Raw genomic sequence first — 14,038 nt, forward strand, 5'->3', positions numbered from 1 at the left:
GGACCAAACCACTAAGGTCAACCTTAGCACTTTGAAAAACCGACTTAAAAATCACCTAACCAACTAAGTTTTGAGGTCATTTAACAGCAATCTGTTTACCCCCTCAGACTGCCAGCAGTTCTGAATAAATAATAAGCCCCAAATTACCCTGGGCTTCCTACTGCCGCACTACCTCGACTTCTCATGGCACTCCTGCACCTTCAGATCCCTGTCTGGGGAAACAAGGCACCACACTGGTGGGGAGGGGGAAGGAGGTATGTTTATCAGTGCGGTGAGGGGGATGGGGTAAAATACATGTAATGGTTGTAAGGGATGGTGGGAAGGGTTGACATTAAACATTGTGCAGTTTCGGGGGTAAAGGTCAGATGTGAAAAGTAAGTGTGTTGGGGAGGAAAGGACAAATAGTTATCGTAATTGTTATTGGGGGTGTGGAAAAGGGGCATTAGAAATTTATTTATTTAGTTTTGGGTGGATTTCTCTTTAAAAATTTAAATGTGCTGGCAGGGCTGGCTGCCCATTAAAAATGGCACCAGGGCCTGTGCACAGGCAGCTGATGCCATTGCCAGTGACGGACAGCCCACCCCCTCCACACGATCATGACGGCTCTTTGGTGTGCAGCCTGCATGGGCGGGCCACTATTTATTGAGTTCGCCGCTGAGATTGGCACGGGCTCATAGAATCCAGCTCCATAGGTCCAAAGACTTCCAAGCACTTACCAAATCTGGGGCTCCAGTGAGCATGCCCTGGGTGGCCCAGACACGCCCAACTGGCCAGATTGTGACCGTTCTGGCTTATTTGACACACGTTCATGACACTTAGACCGCACAGGTCCAGTGTAGGCTATCCACTCTCAAAAGAACTTGCCTTCAGCTGCAAGAGGGAGATGCCACTATCACTATTTAAAGGAACAGCCATGCAACTTTAATGCAAGGTGATTTAGATTAACGTCTCCTATTGCAGAGTTTGTGGAAGTGCTGTGGAATCTTTTTGGAGGTGTGGTGGTGAGTTGCTGGATTTGGTAAAGAGTGTTGCTACATCCTCACAAAGCAAGAGGTCCATGGTTACATTGGCTGTAGCTTGCACATCATGCCGGATACCAGGATGAGGGTGAGGATAAAGTTGAGAGGGCATAAGGCAGTAACATACTGTCATCCTGAATGCTCTCGGTGAGGTCCAGTGTTACGGGCTCTGTTGCAGTTGGCCCCATGAGGTGCAATAACATCTCCTCCATCAGGTTCGGGAATGAAGGTGTCCTTGCCCCAACCACTTTGGCTTTGCTCCCTTCTATTCTATGTCACCTTGTCCTGCAAGAAAGAGGGCAGAATGTCAGTGATTCTATTGCACTGTGCTTGGAGGATGTGCCTTCCACTGAATAGCTGAAGTTATGTGGATCAGCAGGAGGACAGTGTAAGGCGAGCATCATTGAAAGGTACGCATGGATGAAGTGGAGTATCTGAATCTTAAGTGTGAGCCCTGAGTGCTAGATACTACTATTGGTTGAGTGATGGGGATATGGTACATTGAGCAGTGTAGGTGGTTGGTGAGCAGTTGGAAGGAGATGCCATGTGAAGATGCGTTCACTGACCTTGACCACCTGCATGAGGTCTTCTCCCGGCACTACTGCCAGATCCTTGGGGCCAGGCTCCGGACATTGACTTCCCTCGTCACTTGCTCCCACTCCCTTGGAGGGTTATCCCTGAGAGCCTCCTGAACCCCGTCAGAAAAGTGAACAACTTCCAAACACCACCTCCAAAGGGCTGGCAGTGTGCAGTAAGTGTTAAATTACATTTATGCCACATATAGCACAGCCTGGGAGCCCAGTGTGCTTTGTAAATTGTTTGCATGCTAGGTAATCTGCTTCATTGTGTTCAGCATACTTGAGAAAGGAAGAATTATGTAATTTGGGGCTAGGATGATGTTGGTAAATGGCTCCTCAGACCATGTTTAATTTTTTTCTCTGCAGTATTAACACAACACGTGTATGGCACAAGTTAATTCTGGGAGTGTAGTCATTACATTATGTCATTGATTTGCCTTTTCATAAATCATTCTCTGGGGGTCACAATTAAAAAGCAGCATCCTATCAAAAAGCAAGGTTTATGAATTATCTAAGACCTTGTCCTGCAGACAGGTCATTTCCTCCTGTTAGTTGGAAGCCACAACCTCAGACGCTTTCAAATATCACCACTAATGACTAGAAGATAGTACTTTCTGCTTCATTGCAACATGACATTAATAAGATCACAAGATCGTAAGAAATAGGAGCAGTAGTAGGCCATTCGGCCCCTCGAGCCTGTTCCACCATTCAGTAAGATCATGGCTGATCATATTGTGGCCTTAATTCCACTTTCCCTATAACCCTTGACTCCCTTGTAAATCAAAAATCTGTCTAACTTAGCCTTGAATATATTCAATGACACAGCTTTCATTGCTGTCTGGGGAAGAGAATTTCAAAGGTTAACAATCCTCTGAGAGAAGAAATCCCTCCTCATCTCCGTCTTAAATGCGAGAACCCTTATTTTGAAACTGTGGCCCCTAGTTCTAGATTCCCCCACAAGGGAAAACATCCTCTCAGCATGTACCCTGTCAAGCCCCTCAAAATCTTATAAGTTTCAATAAGATCACCTCTCATTCTTCTAAACTCCAATCAGTAGAGGCCAAACCTGCTCAACCTGTCCTCATAAAACAACCCCTTCATCCCATGAATCAGCCTAGGAAACCTTCTCTGAACTGCTTCCAGTACAAGTATATCCCTCCTTAAGTAAGGAGACCAAAACTGTGCACAGTACTCTAGGTGTGGTCTCACCAATGGCCTGTAATAGCACAGAGTCTATTAGTCCATATAAACTCATACCCTTTAAAAGTGCCAGTGCCTTGTTGTCTTGTGCAATTTTACATAGTTTATTATCAGCAGTGTGCAGTAAGATTGTAGCATTGCTGCACTATCCAGCATGTCTACTGACCATACTATGGGAGAAATTTTGTTCTGCCCTTCAGGTGGGCACAGAGGAGGGGGGAGGGCGGCAAACAAAATGGAAGGTTGCACAGTTCCTAACATTGTCTGAGCTGCCTGCCATTTGGTCCGGGGTGGGAAAGGCTGACAATGGTGTGACGGAAACCACACCTGCCAAATGAGACATATTAATTTTGTCATATGGAACATTATTTTTGAACTGTTACTGGACTAGAAATAACTTGTTTAAAGAGATCACAACAGTGGCTGAAGACATGGCTGCACATTTGCATTCGAAAAGACAGTTGCATGAAGAAGACAATCGGAGTGTCGCCCTGATTCAATTAGCCAGACGGATTTTTGTCAATAGTGATGATCAAGAGACATTGAGAGTCATTGAGCCAGCATTCCACCAACCCCCCACCCCGCACCCCACCACTGACAGTGTATGGAGTTTGAAGGAATCCACAAGTCTCGCAGTCGAGGCTGCTCTAAAAAAGGAGCTAGTCACATGACTAGCCTGCTGGCCAACCTGGGTATTTTTTAAATTGTGCCTGACACAGAACAGTTTGGGAAGAGACTGCAACTGAACTTCAAGAAGAGAGTACCTCTCTCTCTCTCTCTCCCTCTCTCTCTCTCGCAAAGTTCCAGGGGCCCATAGAAGTAACTCAAGCCTCAAGATAGAAGACCAGTGAACCAAGTTTTAAAGTGTGCACTGGGCCCCAATGAGAACTGCAAGACTTAACTTCAGTCAAAGACTTTATATCCAATCCAAAACCAGTAACTGAACTCCAGCTATTACTTCAAACCTTTCCCCTTCTTTCTCCTCCTCTGTCTCTATTTGCATGTGTGTTTATCACGTGTGCATGCTAGCATGGTCATGTCGCGTATTTTTAGTAGTTTTAACTGAATTAGAGTTTTAAGGTTAATAAACTTACAGCTTTCTTGTTTAAATCTGAAAAAACCTGTCTGGTTGATTTCTTTGCCATTGCAATTAGAGAGCAGTGAGCAAGGATGCACTGAGAGAAGCTAAAACATGGTGTTTTAAAAATTAAACCCTGTTACAGCCAAACCAGGAAAAGGCTGAGAGGGGAGCCCTAGACCCCTGCCTCACCTGGTCGTAACAATGGCCTTCCCACCCCAGGCCAATTGAGGCCCTTCAGTGGCCAATTAAGGGCTATTTAAGGGCCTCTTCCCACCTCCACCTCAATTTTGCTGAAGGTGGAGGGGCCCGCTGCCACAGGGAGATGGTACCAGGTAAAGCCTGGAGGTCTCCTAGCGGGATCTGGGATGTCCCTCCTTTGAGGGCATCCTAGGGCACCTGGAAGACTCCCCTGGTGACCCCGACCCCACTTACATCTCCCAGGGTCTTCATCACTCTTCTCTTCTCTTCGGTACTGCAGGGTCTCCCAGTGGTGCTGCTGGTACTGCAGAGCTGCCGGCCTTCCGACTGGCTGACAGCTCTGAAGGTGGGAGCTCGTCCCTTAAAGAGACAGCATCCCTGATGGTGGGCCGTTAATTGGCTGCCCACTGTTAAATAGCTATGGGGAGCCAACAGAGAGTATCCCCCTGCCTTTCAGACTGCCGCTAGGACCACTGTTGCCAGACATGTATATCTTTCCTTAAAACTGCTTCACCATAGTCTGTGCTATCCTCAAAAACAACAGCTCTTCCTGAGAGGATACTTCTGACTAACGTACCCTCTAATATTTTTTGTTCGGAGGACCAGGCGATTTGTTTACGTCTGCAGCCCCTTTAAATTTTTTTTGAAGTGCCACGCACGTGCAGTAATTTAAAGGGCTGACTTCTGAATGTCCTGCATGCAAACTAGGTGGCACACAGCTTAGGGGAACATTTTTTCTGATGGCTTCAGAAACTGACCCTGTCTGAAAATATGATAAACTCCCTTTCAACTTTTACTGTTGCAATTTGTACTCCGCACATAGTGTGGCTGCAAATATCATATGTCTGCCTCCAGGTGAACAGAATGTACCATGACAGATTCAGGTACATGTGTTCTCCTCATATAGAGAATTCAGTGAAAAACAGTGAAAAAAATAGTTGAGACCAGGTGACACCATCACGCAATTTGTGACATTGTCTACTAAAAGTACAAGTAGATTATTGGATTCTCGATTGCAGAAAGTTCTAATTTTATACCTCTGCTTTCACTGATTCTTCAGCTCAGCTACCAGCTCATTGTGAGTCTAACTAGTTCTTCACTGGTCCAGTAAATGGGCTATCTTTCAGCAGCAGAGTGTTCTCCACCTTGGAAATGGGAGGGATAAAGGATCATAGAATTTCACAGCACAGAATGCAGCTGTACCAGCTCACTTTAAAGAGCTATTTTTGGCCCCATTCTCCTGCTCTTTCCCCACAGCCCTTTAAAGGTTTCTTTTCAAATACTTAGCCACTTTCCTTTTGAAGGTTAACAACTGCCCACAAAACTCAACCTTTTGTCACCAATAATTCCATTAACAACAGTCATAGAGAAACCCCGATATTTGTACTGACTAGCTAAAGGAGGAACCTTGGGAAATGGAGCAATATAAATGGCATACCTAAAGGTGATAATTATTATTTTCTCCTCCATTAGCACTTACAGCAGGAATTCTCCTGTCATCTATCCAGTATTTCATTATCTTTGGTCACATTTTCTCTTACAAAGCCTCTCTGCAAGCAAGTGTCCCAAGAATGTGGCATATTACCGCAAAATTAAATGTGCTTGTCACATATATTCTTCTAAATATAGAGGAGGTGGATATTAGCATGATTCATAGGGTTTTTACCAAACCAGTGATTATAAAACAGACAAGTATATTGTGTGCCTAATTTTACTTGCAGGTTATACAACTAATGATACAGTATATCTTCAGGTAAAATTGGAGAACTACAACTGAAGACTTAATTGATGATCATGTTCCCTGAATAAAGTGCATTTAGCTTAGAAATTACTGCTGGAAATATTAGTGGACAAAGGCTCACAGATTTAAATTAAACACTGTAACAGTGGGCAGAGGCCATTAAGGATTTGTCCACTGACATCGTCAATGCAATCTCCAGGCTCTCACTTATGTTAAGGGATTGTTCTCCTTAGAGCAGAATTAGGGCGGCACAGTGGCGCAGTGGTTAGCACCGCAGCCTCACAGCTCCAGGGACCCGGGTTCGATTCCGGGTACTGCCTGTGTGGAGTTTGCAAGTTCTCCTGTGTCTGCGTGGGTTTTCTCCGGGTGCTCCGGTTTCCTCCCACAAGCCAAAAGACTTGCAGGTTGATAGGTAAATTGGCCATTATAAATTGTCACTAGTATAGGTAGGTGGTAGGGAAATATAGACACAGGTGGGGATGTTTGGTAGGAATATAGGATTAGTATAGATGGGTGGTTGATGTTCGGCACAGACTCGGTGGGCCGAAGGGCCTGTTTCAGTGCTGTATCTCTAATCTAATCTAATCAAGCTTAAGGGAAGATTTAATAGATGTGTTCAAAAGAATGAAGGGTTTTGGTACTGTAAATATGCAGGAATTATTTCCAGAAGAGGGACGGTCAATAGCCAGAGGACACAGATTTAAGATAATTGGTAAAAGAGACAGAGAGATGAGGAGAACTTTTTTTATGCAGCGAATTACTGGGCTGCATTTTATTAGTGTGCTGCGCTCCGCTCCGCGACAGTGTGCTTTGAAGTTGGCGGCCTTCTGACATGGAAGTGTCACTGCAGAGCCCCCACGATATTACTCATTTAAATGGAGGGGGTGCAGCTGCCGCCCCCAATGACATAGAGGGGGCCGGCTGCTGCGTCCCCGGCAATGGCGTCCGGCGCCACCGCGTAGGCGCCGGCACCATTTTTAAAGGGCTTCAAGCCCTTAGAAGAAATGTAAATGCTTAAAGGGACAGGTTCTTTTAAAAATTAAATAAAGATTTGTCCAGACCTGCAATCCCCTCTCCCCCCACCCCCCACCCCCCATGCATAAACAGTTAGATTTTTGGCCGATCCCCCCAAAAAGGTGAGTTCGCACTCATGACCTTCCGCTCCTGCCTTTATTCCCTTTGACCCTAAACCTCTTATCACCATCCCCACAGTCAATGATAAAGGTTTTCCCCGCTCCCCCCACTGCACTGATAATCTCAGTCCACCCCCCCTCCCCACCAGTGTCTCACCTCATACGGAATTCCGAAGGCACGCGGGTTGCGGCTGGCGGTCGTAAAATCGGCATGGAACGGGCGCCGTGACCGGGTAAGTTCATCTGCATGTTTATTACACTCATTTAAATATTTAAATGAAGGCCCTGCCGCTTGGTGGGGTGGGGGTGGTGGGTGGGGTGCGGATGCCACACCGTGGCCTCGCTGCTGCCAATATCCGGCGGGACCTTCTCGGTGTCGTGGGTTGTGGTGGGCCGCTCCCGCAAGTATTTTACGGCCTCCCTGCCGTGATCCATGATGTCGAGGGGCTGGTAAAATCCAGCCCACTATGTTCTGGAGTGTACAGCTTCAAAGGGTGCTGGAGCTGATTCAGCAGTAACTTTTAAAATGGAATTGGATAAATACTTGAAAAGGAAAAACTTGCAGGGCTATGGGGAAAGAGTAGGGGAGTGGCACTAATTGGATAACTCTCTCAAAGAGTCGGCACAGACACGATGGGCTGAATTAACTCCTTTCATGCTGTATGATTCTATGACTGTAAAATTCTATGAACTAGCCAGCAGGTGCCTTCAGCAGGTTCAGCAATAACTTCTGTTTTGTTTAATATCTTTTATTAGCAGCATGTCATTCACTTATACAGTGAGCATGTTGAACTGCTAGTATCAATAACAGCCCATCTTAACCTGATCCGTTCATAGAGCTGTGTTTTATGTGCCCGCCGCCGATTTCGGCGGTGGGTGAAAAAACTGTGGCCCGCCCATGTTGGCTTCATGTCACAGGCCCCCACAATCTTCCATGCAGTGGCCCATTTAAATAGCCTGGGTGGGCCCCCCCCCCCACCGATCGTGTGGAGGGGGTAGGCTGTCCGTCCCCGGCAATGGCGTTAGCTGCCTGTGTGCAGGCGCTAATGCCATTTTTAAAGGTTTGCCGGACCTACCAGGAAATATAAATATTTAAAGGTGAAGTGAATCAAAATAAATAAATATCTTTTGTCCCTCTCCCATGCCTCCAATAACAATTAAATTTATTATTTGCCCTTCCCCCCCCAAAATACTTCCATTTACCATCCGACCTTCCCCACCCCCAAACTGCACAAACCTTCAATTCCACTCCTTCCCACCATCCCCTGCACCTTAATTTGACCCTGTTCCCCCAGCCCCCCCCCCACCCCACACTGATAAACTTACCTCGTCCCCCCTCCCCACCACTGTGGCACCTTGTTTCTCCGGTCGGGGATTCGAAGGCGCAGGAGTGCCAGCCACTGGGCCGAAGATTGTAGCGGGACGTCAGGCGGCGATGTGAGTTTCATTAATTATCTCATTTTAATTTATTTAAATATTCAAATTGGGTTCCTGCTGCTGGTAATATCGGGCCAAGCCCTCCTGGTGTCGGGATGCATGGCGACCTCTCCCAGAGGCACCTTTAGGCAATCCCCTCACCCCCACCTCTGCCACGGAACCCGATGCCAGGGGGAGAACAAAATCCAGCCCATAGATTTATAGGGGATACATCCTGTGGAGAGAAACAGTGAACTCTATAAACTAGATCATCAAATGGAGGTGAATCTTATACATATCATGAGCGCCTACAGTCATTGGCATTCGGGTATCTAAAATTCCAGGCTGGGGGAAGGTGTAAGCCAAGAATTACACCTTTGTGTGGCCAGGTATTTATCATGTGGTCAACTTACTCTGACGTTTCATTGGAGAAGTGCCCCAGCAGAAATTCCATTCAGTTTCAGAGCCTGCCCTTCGTGTGCCAGCCACATGCAAATGATAAAGTTAGGATTGGATGTTGTCTGAGCTAAATTCCAGGACTTCAGGCTTCACATCCACCCTGGAGAATCAGCATCACTATTTAAAAGAGGGGGGTAATTCTGGCTTTGTGCGATTTCATAAATTGGCTGATAAATTGATTGACTTCAATGGAAATACAAGTCAGGAGAGATGTAAATGGGCTGCTGACTCACTGTCACCCATTTTACATTATTGCACAAAGACAGAATTACTCCCATGGTGAAGTACTTGGTTAAAGGGACACAGCTCACTGAGATTGCATGTGGAGACATTTGAACATTTCTTGGGCTCACTGCAGGCATTGCAAATTTTCACCCTTATCCTCAGAAAAACTTCCCTCCATATCCTGGAAATTATATTTCAACATAATTACTGAGCTCGAGGTCTGCACAATATGCTTCCCAATGGGAATCACATCTTACACTATCTCTGCGCTGTAATGGAAGCCTGTAATGGAAGCCTGATAAATGAGGCAGCACCAGAGGAGAGCCAATCTATCCCAGCACAACCCGTCCAGCAGTATCTCTGGACACAGGTGCACTTTCTGAGTCTTGTCCCAGGAGCTCTGTCTCAGAAGGCTGCAATATAGTCATGAAACTTTGATGGGTTGTTTATTGTTACCATCAGATCTGCAACCCAGCAATGCCCTGTTTACTAGAGCAGCTCAATTTGTACATTCTGATAGAACTCTAACAAAGATAGCTGTGAGGGTCATCATGTTGCTTTTTAGTGGGGGCTCTTCACTATATTTTTCTGGTATTCCATGACCCAAATGTAACCCTTCCCCAGCCCCAATGATTATATGAAACTCAAAGGCTTTCATTCCCTAAATCTGCAGCTCATTTGCGAGGACACTGGGCTTCTTGCACATGAACTCATGACATGCTGAAAGCTGACATGATGCTTTTATACTTCATCAATCCAATGGCTCAGCTCTATTTCAACAGTATAGACAGGGCCAGAATGGCTCGTGAGCAATGAGGGATATCTGTTACTTTCATGACGCATGATGCCTCTTCATAGAACCAGTAGTACTGCACAGGAGCACCACAATGATGTACACATGAAGACAAGGACAAGTCTGAGCCCAGGACTACTTCATGAATTATTGATAGCACATTCACAACTTTGCAATCAGGAAAGAGCTGATGGTAAATTTTCCATTCAGGAATCTGATGCTGTAGACGGCACCCATGAAGAACAGGGAGCAGACGCAATGGCAATTTAAGCTAGATACATGAGAGAAAGAATTACTTTGTACACCTTCACAAAAAAAATAGAGCGCTGTTATTTTGAAGTCTCAGTCCATCAAAGATCTGCCTCCACTCACCAAACTTTGCATGACCTCGGTAAAATGCTTGCTGTTCACTGGATTGCATCATCAAATTGAGCCTTAACATCAGCGCACCAACTGTTCCCATTGTCATACCAGAACCCAACAGCAAACAACATCAATAACTTACATTTAGATAGCATCTTTAACAAAGTAAAGCCTTCCAAAGTATTTCACAGGACTAATGCCTGGTGACAGAGTTTGGTTTAAGGGAGCATCTTAGAAAAAGAGAGATAGGCTGAGAGGTTTAGGGTGGGTATTCCAGAGTTTAGGGCCCAGATGGCTGAAAGCATGCCTGCCAATGATGGGACATGAGAGAAAGAAAAGGAATAAAAAGAAAATCAATTTGAAACAGAACATGTTCTCTCCGTCAGTTTATTTGGGTTTTCAGGTGTCACTTTTCCTTAGCTGTCAGATTCACTTTAGTTCACTTTAGTTATATTGTTTCAAATCAATACCCATGTGCAGTAAAATTGACATAGATATTGAAGTATCAAGAAACATATTAAAAGCTAAATAACATTTGATCTGATTTTACTTTCTACTTCCCTGTCACTCTGCTTTGCTGTATAAGTTTCAATAATGACTTTTAAAATGTTGCTGCATTTGTTGCCTGATGCTCTGTGAATCAGGTTACATGTTACAAAAATGTCATCAGTATTTCTGCCCAGGAGTGAAAGACTTGCATTTATATAGTGCCTTTCATGACCACCGGAAGTCCCAAATCACTTTACAGCCAATGAAGTACTTTTGAGGTGCAGTCACTGTTGCAATGTTGGAAACGCAGCAGCTAATTTGCACACAGCAAACTCCCACTAACGGCAATAAGATAATGACCAAATAATCTGTTTTGTGTGTTGATTGAGAAATAAATATTGGTCAGGAGACTGGAGATAAGTCCTTCCTCTTTGCCAAAATAGTACCATGGGATCATTCATGTCCACCTGAGATGGCAGGCTGGGTCTTGTTTTAACATCTCATCTGAAAGTCAGCACCCTCAGTACTGCACTGGAGTGTCAACCTAGGTTGCTGTCTCGGTACTGCACTGGAGTGTCAACCTAGGTTGCTGTCTCGGTACTGCACTGGAGTGTCAACCTAGGTTGCTGTCTCGGTACTGCACTGGAGTGTCAACCTAGGTTGCTGTCTCGGTACTGCACTGGAGTGTCAACCTAGGTTGCTGTCTCGGTACTGCACTGGAGTGTCAACCTAGGTTGCTGTCTCGGTACTGCACTAGAGTGTCAACCTAGGTTGCTGTCTCGGTACTGCACTAGAGTGCCAACCTAGGTTGCTGTCTCAGTACTGCACTAGAGTGTCAACCTAGGTTGCTGTCTCGGTACTGCACTAGAGTGTCAACCTAGGTTGCTGTGCTCAAGTCAGGATACAAACCCATAACCTCCTGAGTCAAAGGCAAGACTGCTACAAACTGAGCCACAGCTGACACACTGAGCATGTCAACTTTCAGCATTAGTTTTCTTCGCAACAGCCCCCTTTAAATCACACCACCACACATAATGAGTCCCACCCTAGTCGCCCATTTTAAATGTTGAAACCACAGAAAATCCTGTTTAAAACCCTTTTCATTTACCTCTGTATTTTTCCTTTATTTAAACTGAGGGCTGATAACATGACATAGCGAACAGCTTGGAGAAAATATTACATGATGCAAAAGCTGAACGCATAAGGAGAGTGGTGAACAGCAGCAAAATGCCAAAACAATAATGCAAGCATTTTTGGTACCTATCGCAGTTTTATATTATCAACAGTCAAATCGGAATGACCCAGAATAATTGTACAGTTTTTCTCCCCAATTTTTTTCACCTTCTCTAAAGACATTTACAGCTAATTTTCCACCAGGACTCTATGCCCCAAATTCCCTAGCATCAGATGTCGAGCAATAAATGTGATTGGTTTCCAGTGAGATTCCTGCTTGCATTAGGAAGCTCACTTCTGAGGTTGGAGGGAAGGTGCTTCAGGAGCCTAAAGCAGGGGAGCCCATCCAGTTGTCTCCAGGCAACCAAAGAAATTGTTTAGTTCTAAACAATAATTTTACAAAACAGGAGTGAAAATCAATTACATTCACTTAAGTTCCCTCAGAACTTAAGAAATAGGAGCAGGAGTAGGCCATTCGGCTCCTTGACACTCCTCCTCCACTTAATAAGATCCTGGCTCATCCTCAGCCTCAACTTCACTCTGCAGCCTGATCCTCATATTCCTTGATTCTCTTAGAATCCAAAAATTTATCATCTGAGCCTTAAATATACTCAACGACTGAGCATCTACAACTCTCTGAGGTAGATACTTCGAAAGATTTACATCCCTCTGAGTGAAGAAATTTCTCCTCATCCCAGTCCAAAATGACTTCATATGATGGTGAGGACATCTTGCATGCTGTTTCATGATATCTTGATGCACAGGATTTTGCTTGTTATTGATTCTGCCCAGGTGAATGGGACACCCCGGGTTGCCGGGCAGTGTATGTGAAAGTTAATTTAAGGACACGATAATGTTGACGTAAATAATTTTCCGACGTTTACCTTTTTTTCTGCTGTTACTTAGGTCCTCAAGAATCTTTGTGCTAGTTTTTCTAATTACAATAGCGGAGCAATGTTCAAAACTGCTACAAAATGCAATGAAGGTCTTTCTGTAACAGGAGTGTCAGGTAGAGTCTTATCAATTGCCACAAAAAGCTTGACAATTTTGTTTTACTTACTTCCTAAGGCACTTCATTGGATTCTACAAAATTCAGGAAAATAACACTTCTTCATTAAGCTGAGTGGTCCAATTGCCTGATTCCTGATTTCTTCCAAAAGCATCCTAGAATCAAAGTTAGATTGTTAAATACCCGACACATTTTCCACTTGTCCATGAGTAATGCATCTTCACTCTAAGACCAAGTTGATCAATGTGTTTTGATGTGTATAAAGAGATTGTTGAAGACACAATTGGTATGCATTTTCCATTCTGCACCTTTCAAGGATCATGTACCTCTCACTTAATACAACAAAGAGAAAAATAAAACAAGGCTCCTCTGAAGTAAAGAATAAAAAGAATTTAGTTGTATCAGATTTATCAGGTATAAAGATTGATTTGTAGTGTAGCAGACAAAAAAAGTTTGAATCAGTCCATCAATTCAAAGGATGGATCAATCGCTCATTTCTACAAGAAGGGGCCTAAATCACTCTGCACATCGTTTAATCTGTCATCAGATTAAGGAGAATGTGTGCCTTTCGTATATGCCATTTGTACAGGAGACATTGATAGCTGAATGCTGTGTTATTGTGCGACTTTTTCCATTGAAGTTAGATTCCGTTACATATTGATCAGACCCAGGGTTTCATCAGTTTAATTCTGAATGTTGAGTTTCACTATGTTTGTGAGAGTCACATCTGTAACTGTATCAATGCAATATTTCATCTGTCACATTAAGTAAATTGCTTTGTTCAGTAGTGTGTTATGTTAAGTTGTGCCATTGTTTTTTTGAAACTGAGATAATTATCACTACTGGGAAGTGCACTTTTAGTTATTTACCGTAGTTATTTAACTTGTCTTTATGTCGGGGTATATCAAAGATTTTGCAATATAATATCTAATTAATGAGACATATTTGAATTCACATTTACTGCAACAGTGTACTGTATTAATTTAATTATTGAATGCATTTAATTTGAATGACCTTGTTAGTGCATTGAGTGTTGTCTGTGGATTGATTGTTATTATGTAATTCGTGATTATGTAATCTGTGATTATGCGTATAGTTGAGATGGAGACCAGTACAGTGCCTTCGACACAAGCATGTATTCACCTTGCATTGTGAGCACAG

This window comes from Heterodontus francisci, chromosome 10, assembly GCF_036365525.1.
Source record: "Heterodontus francisci isolate sHetFra1 chromosome 10, sHetFra1.hap1, whole genome shotgun sequence".
In the NCBI taxonomy this organism is placed as follows: domain Eukaryota; kingdom Metazoa; phylum Chordata; class Chondrichthyes; order Heterodontiformes; family Heterodontidae; genus Heterodontus; species Heterodontus francisci.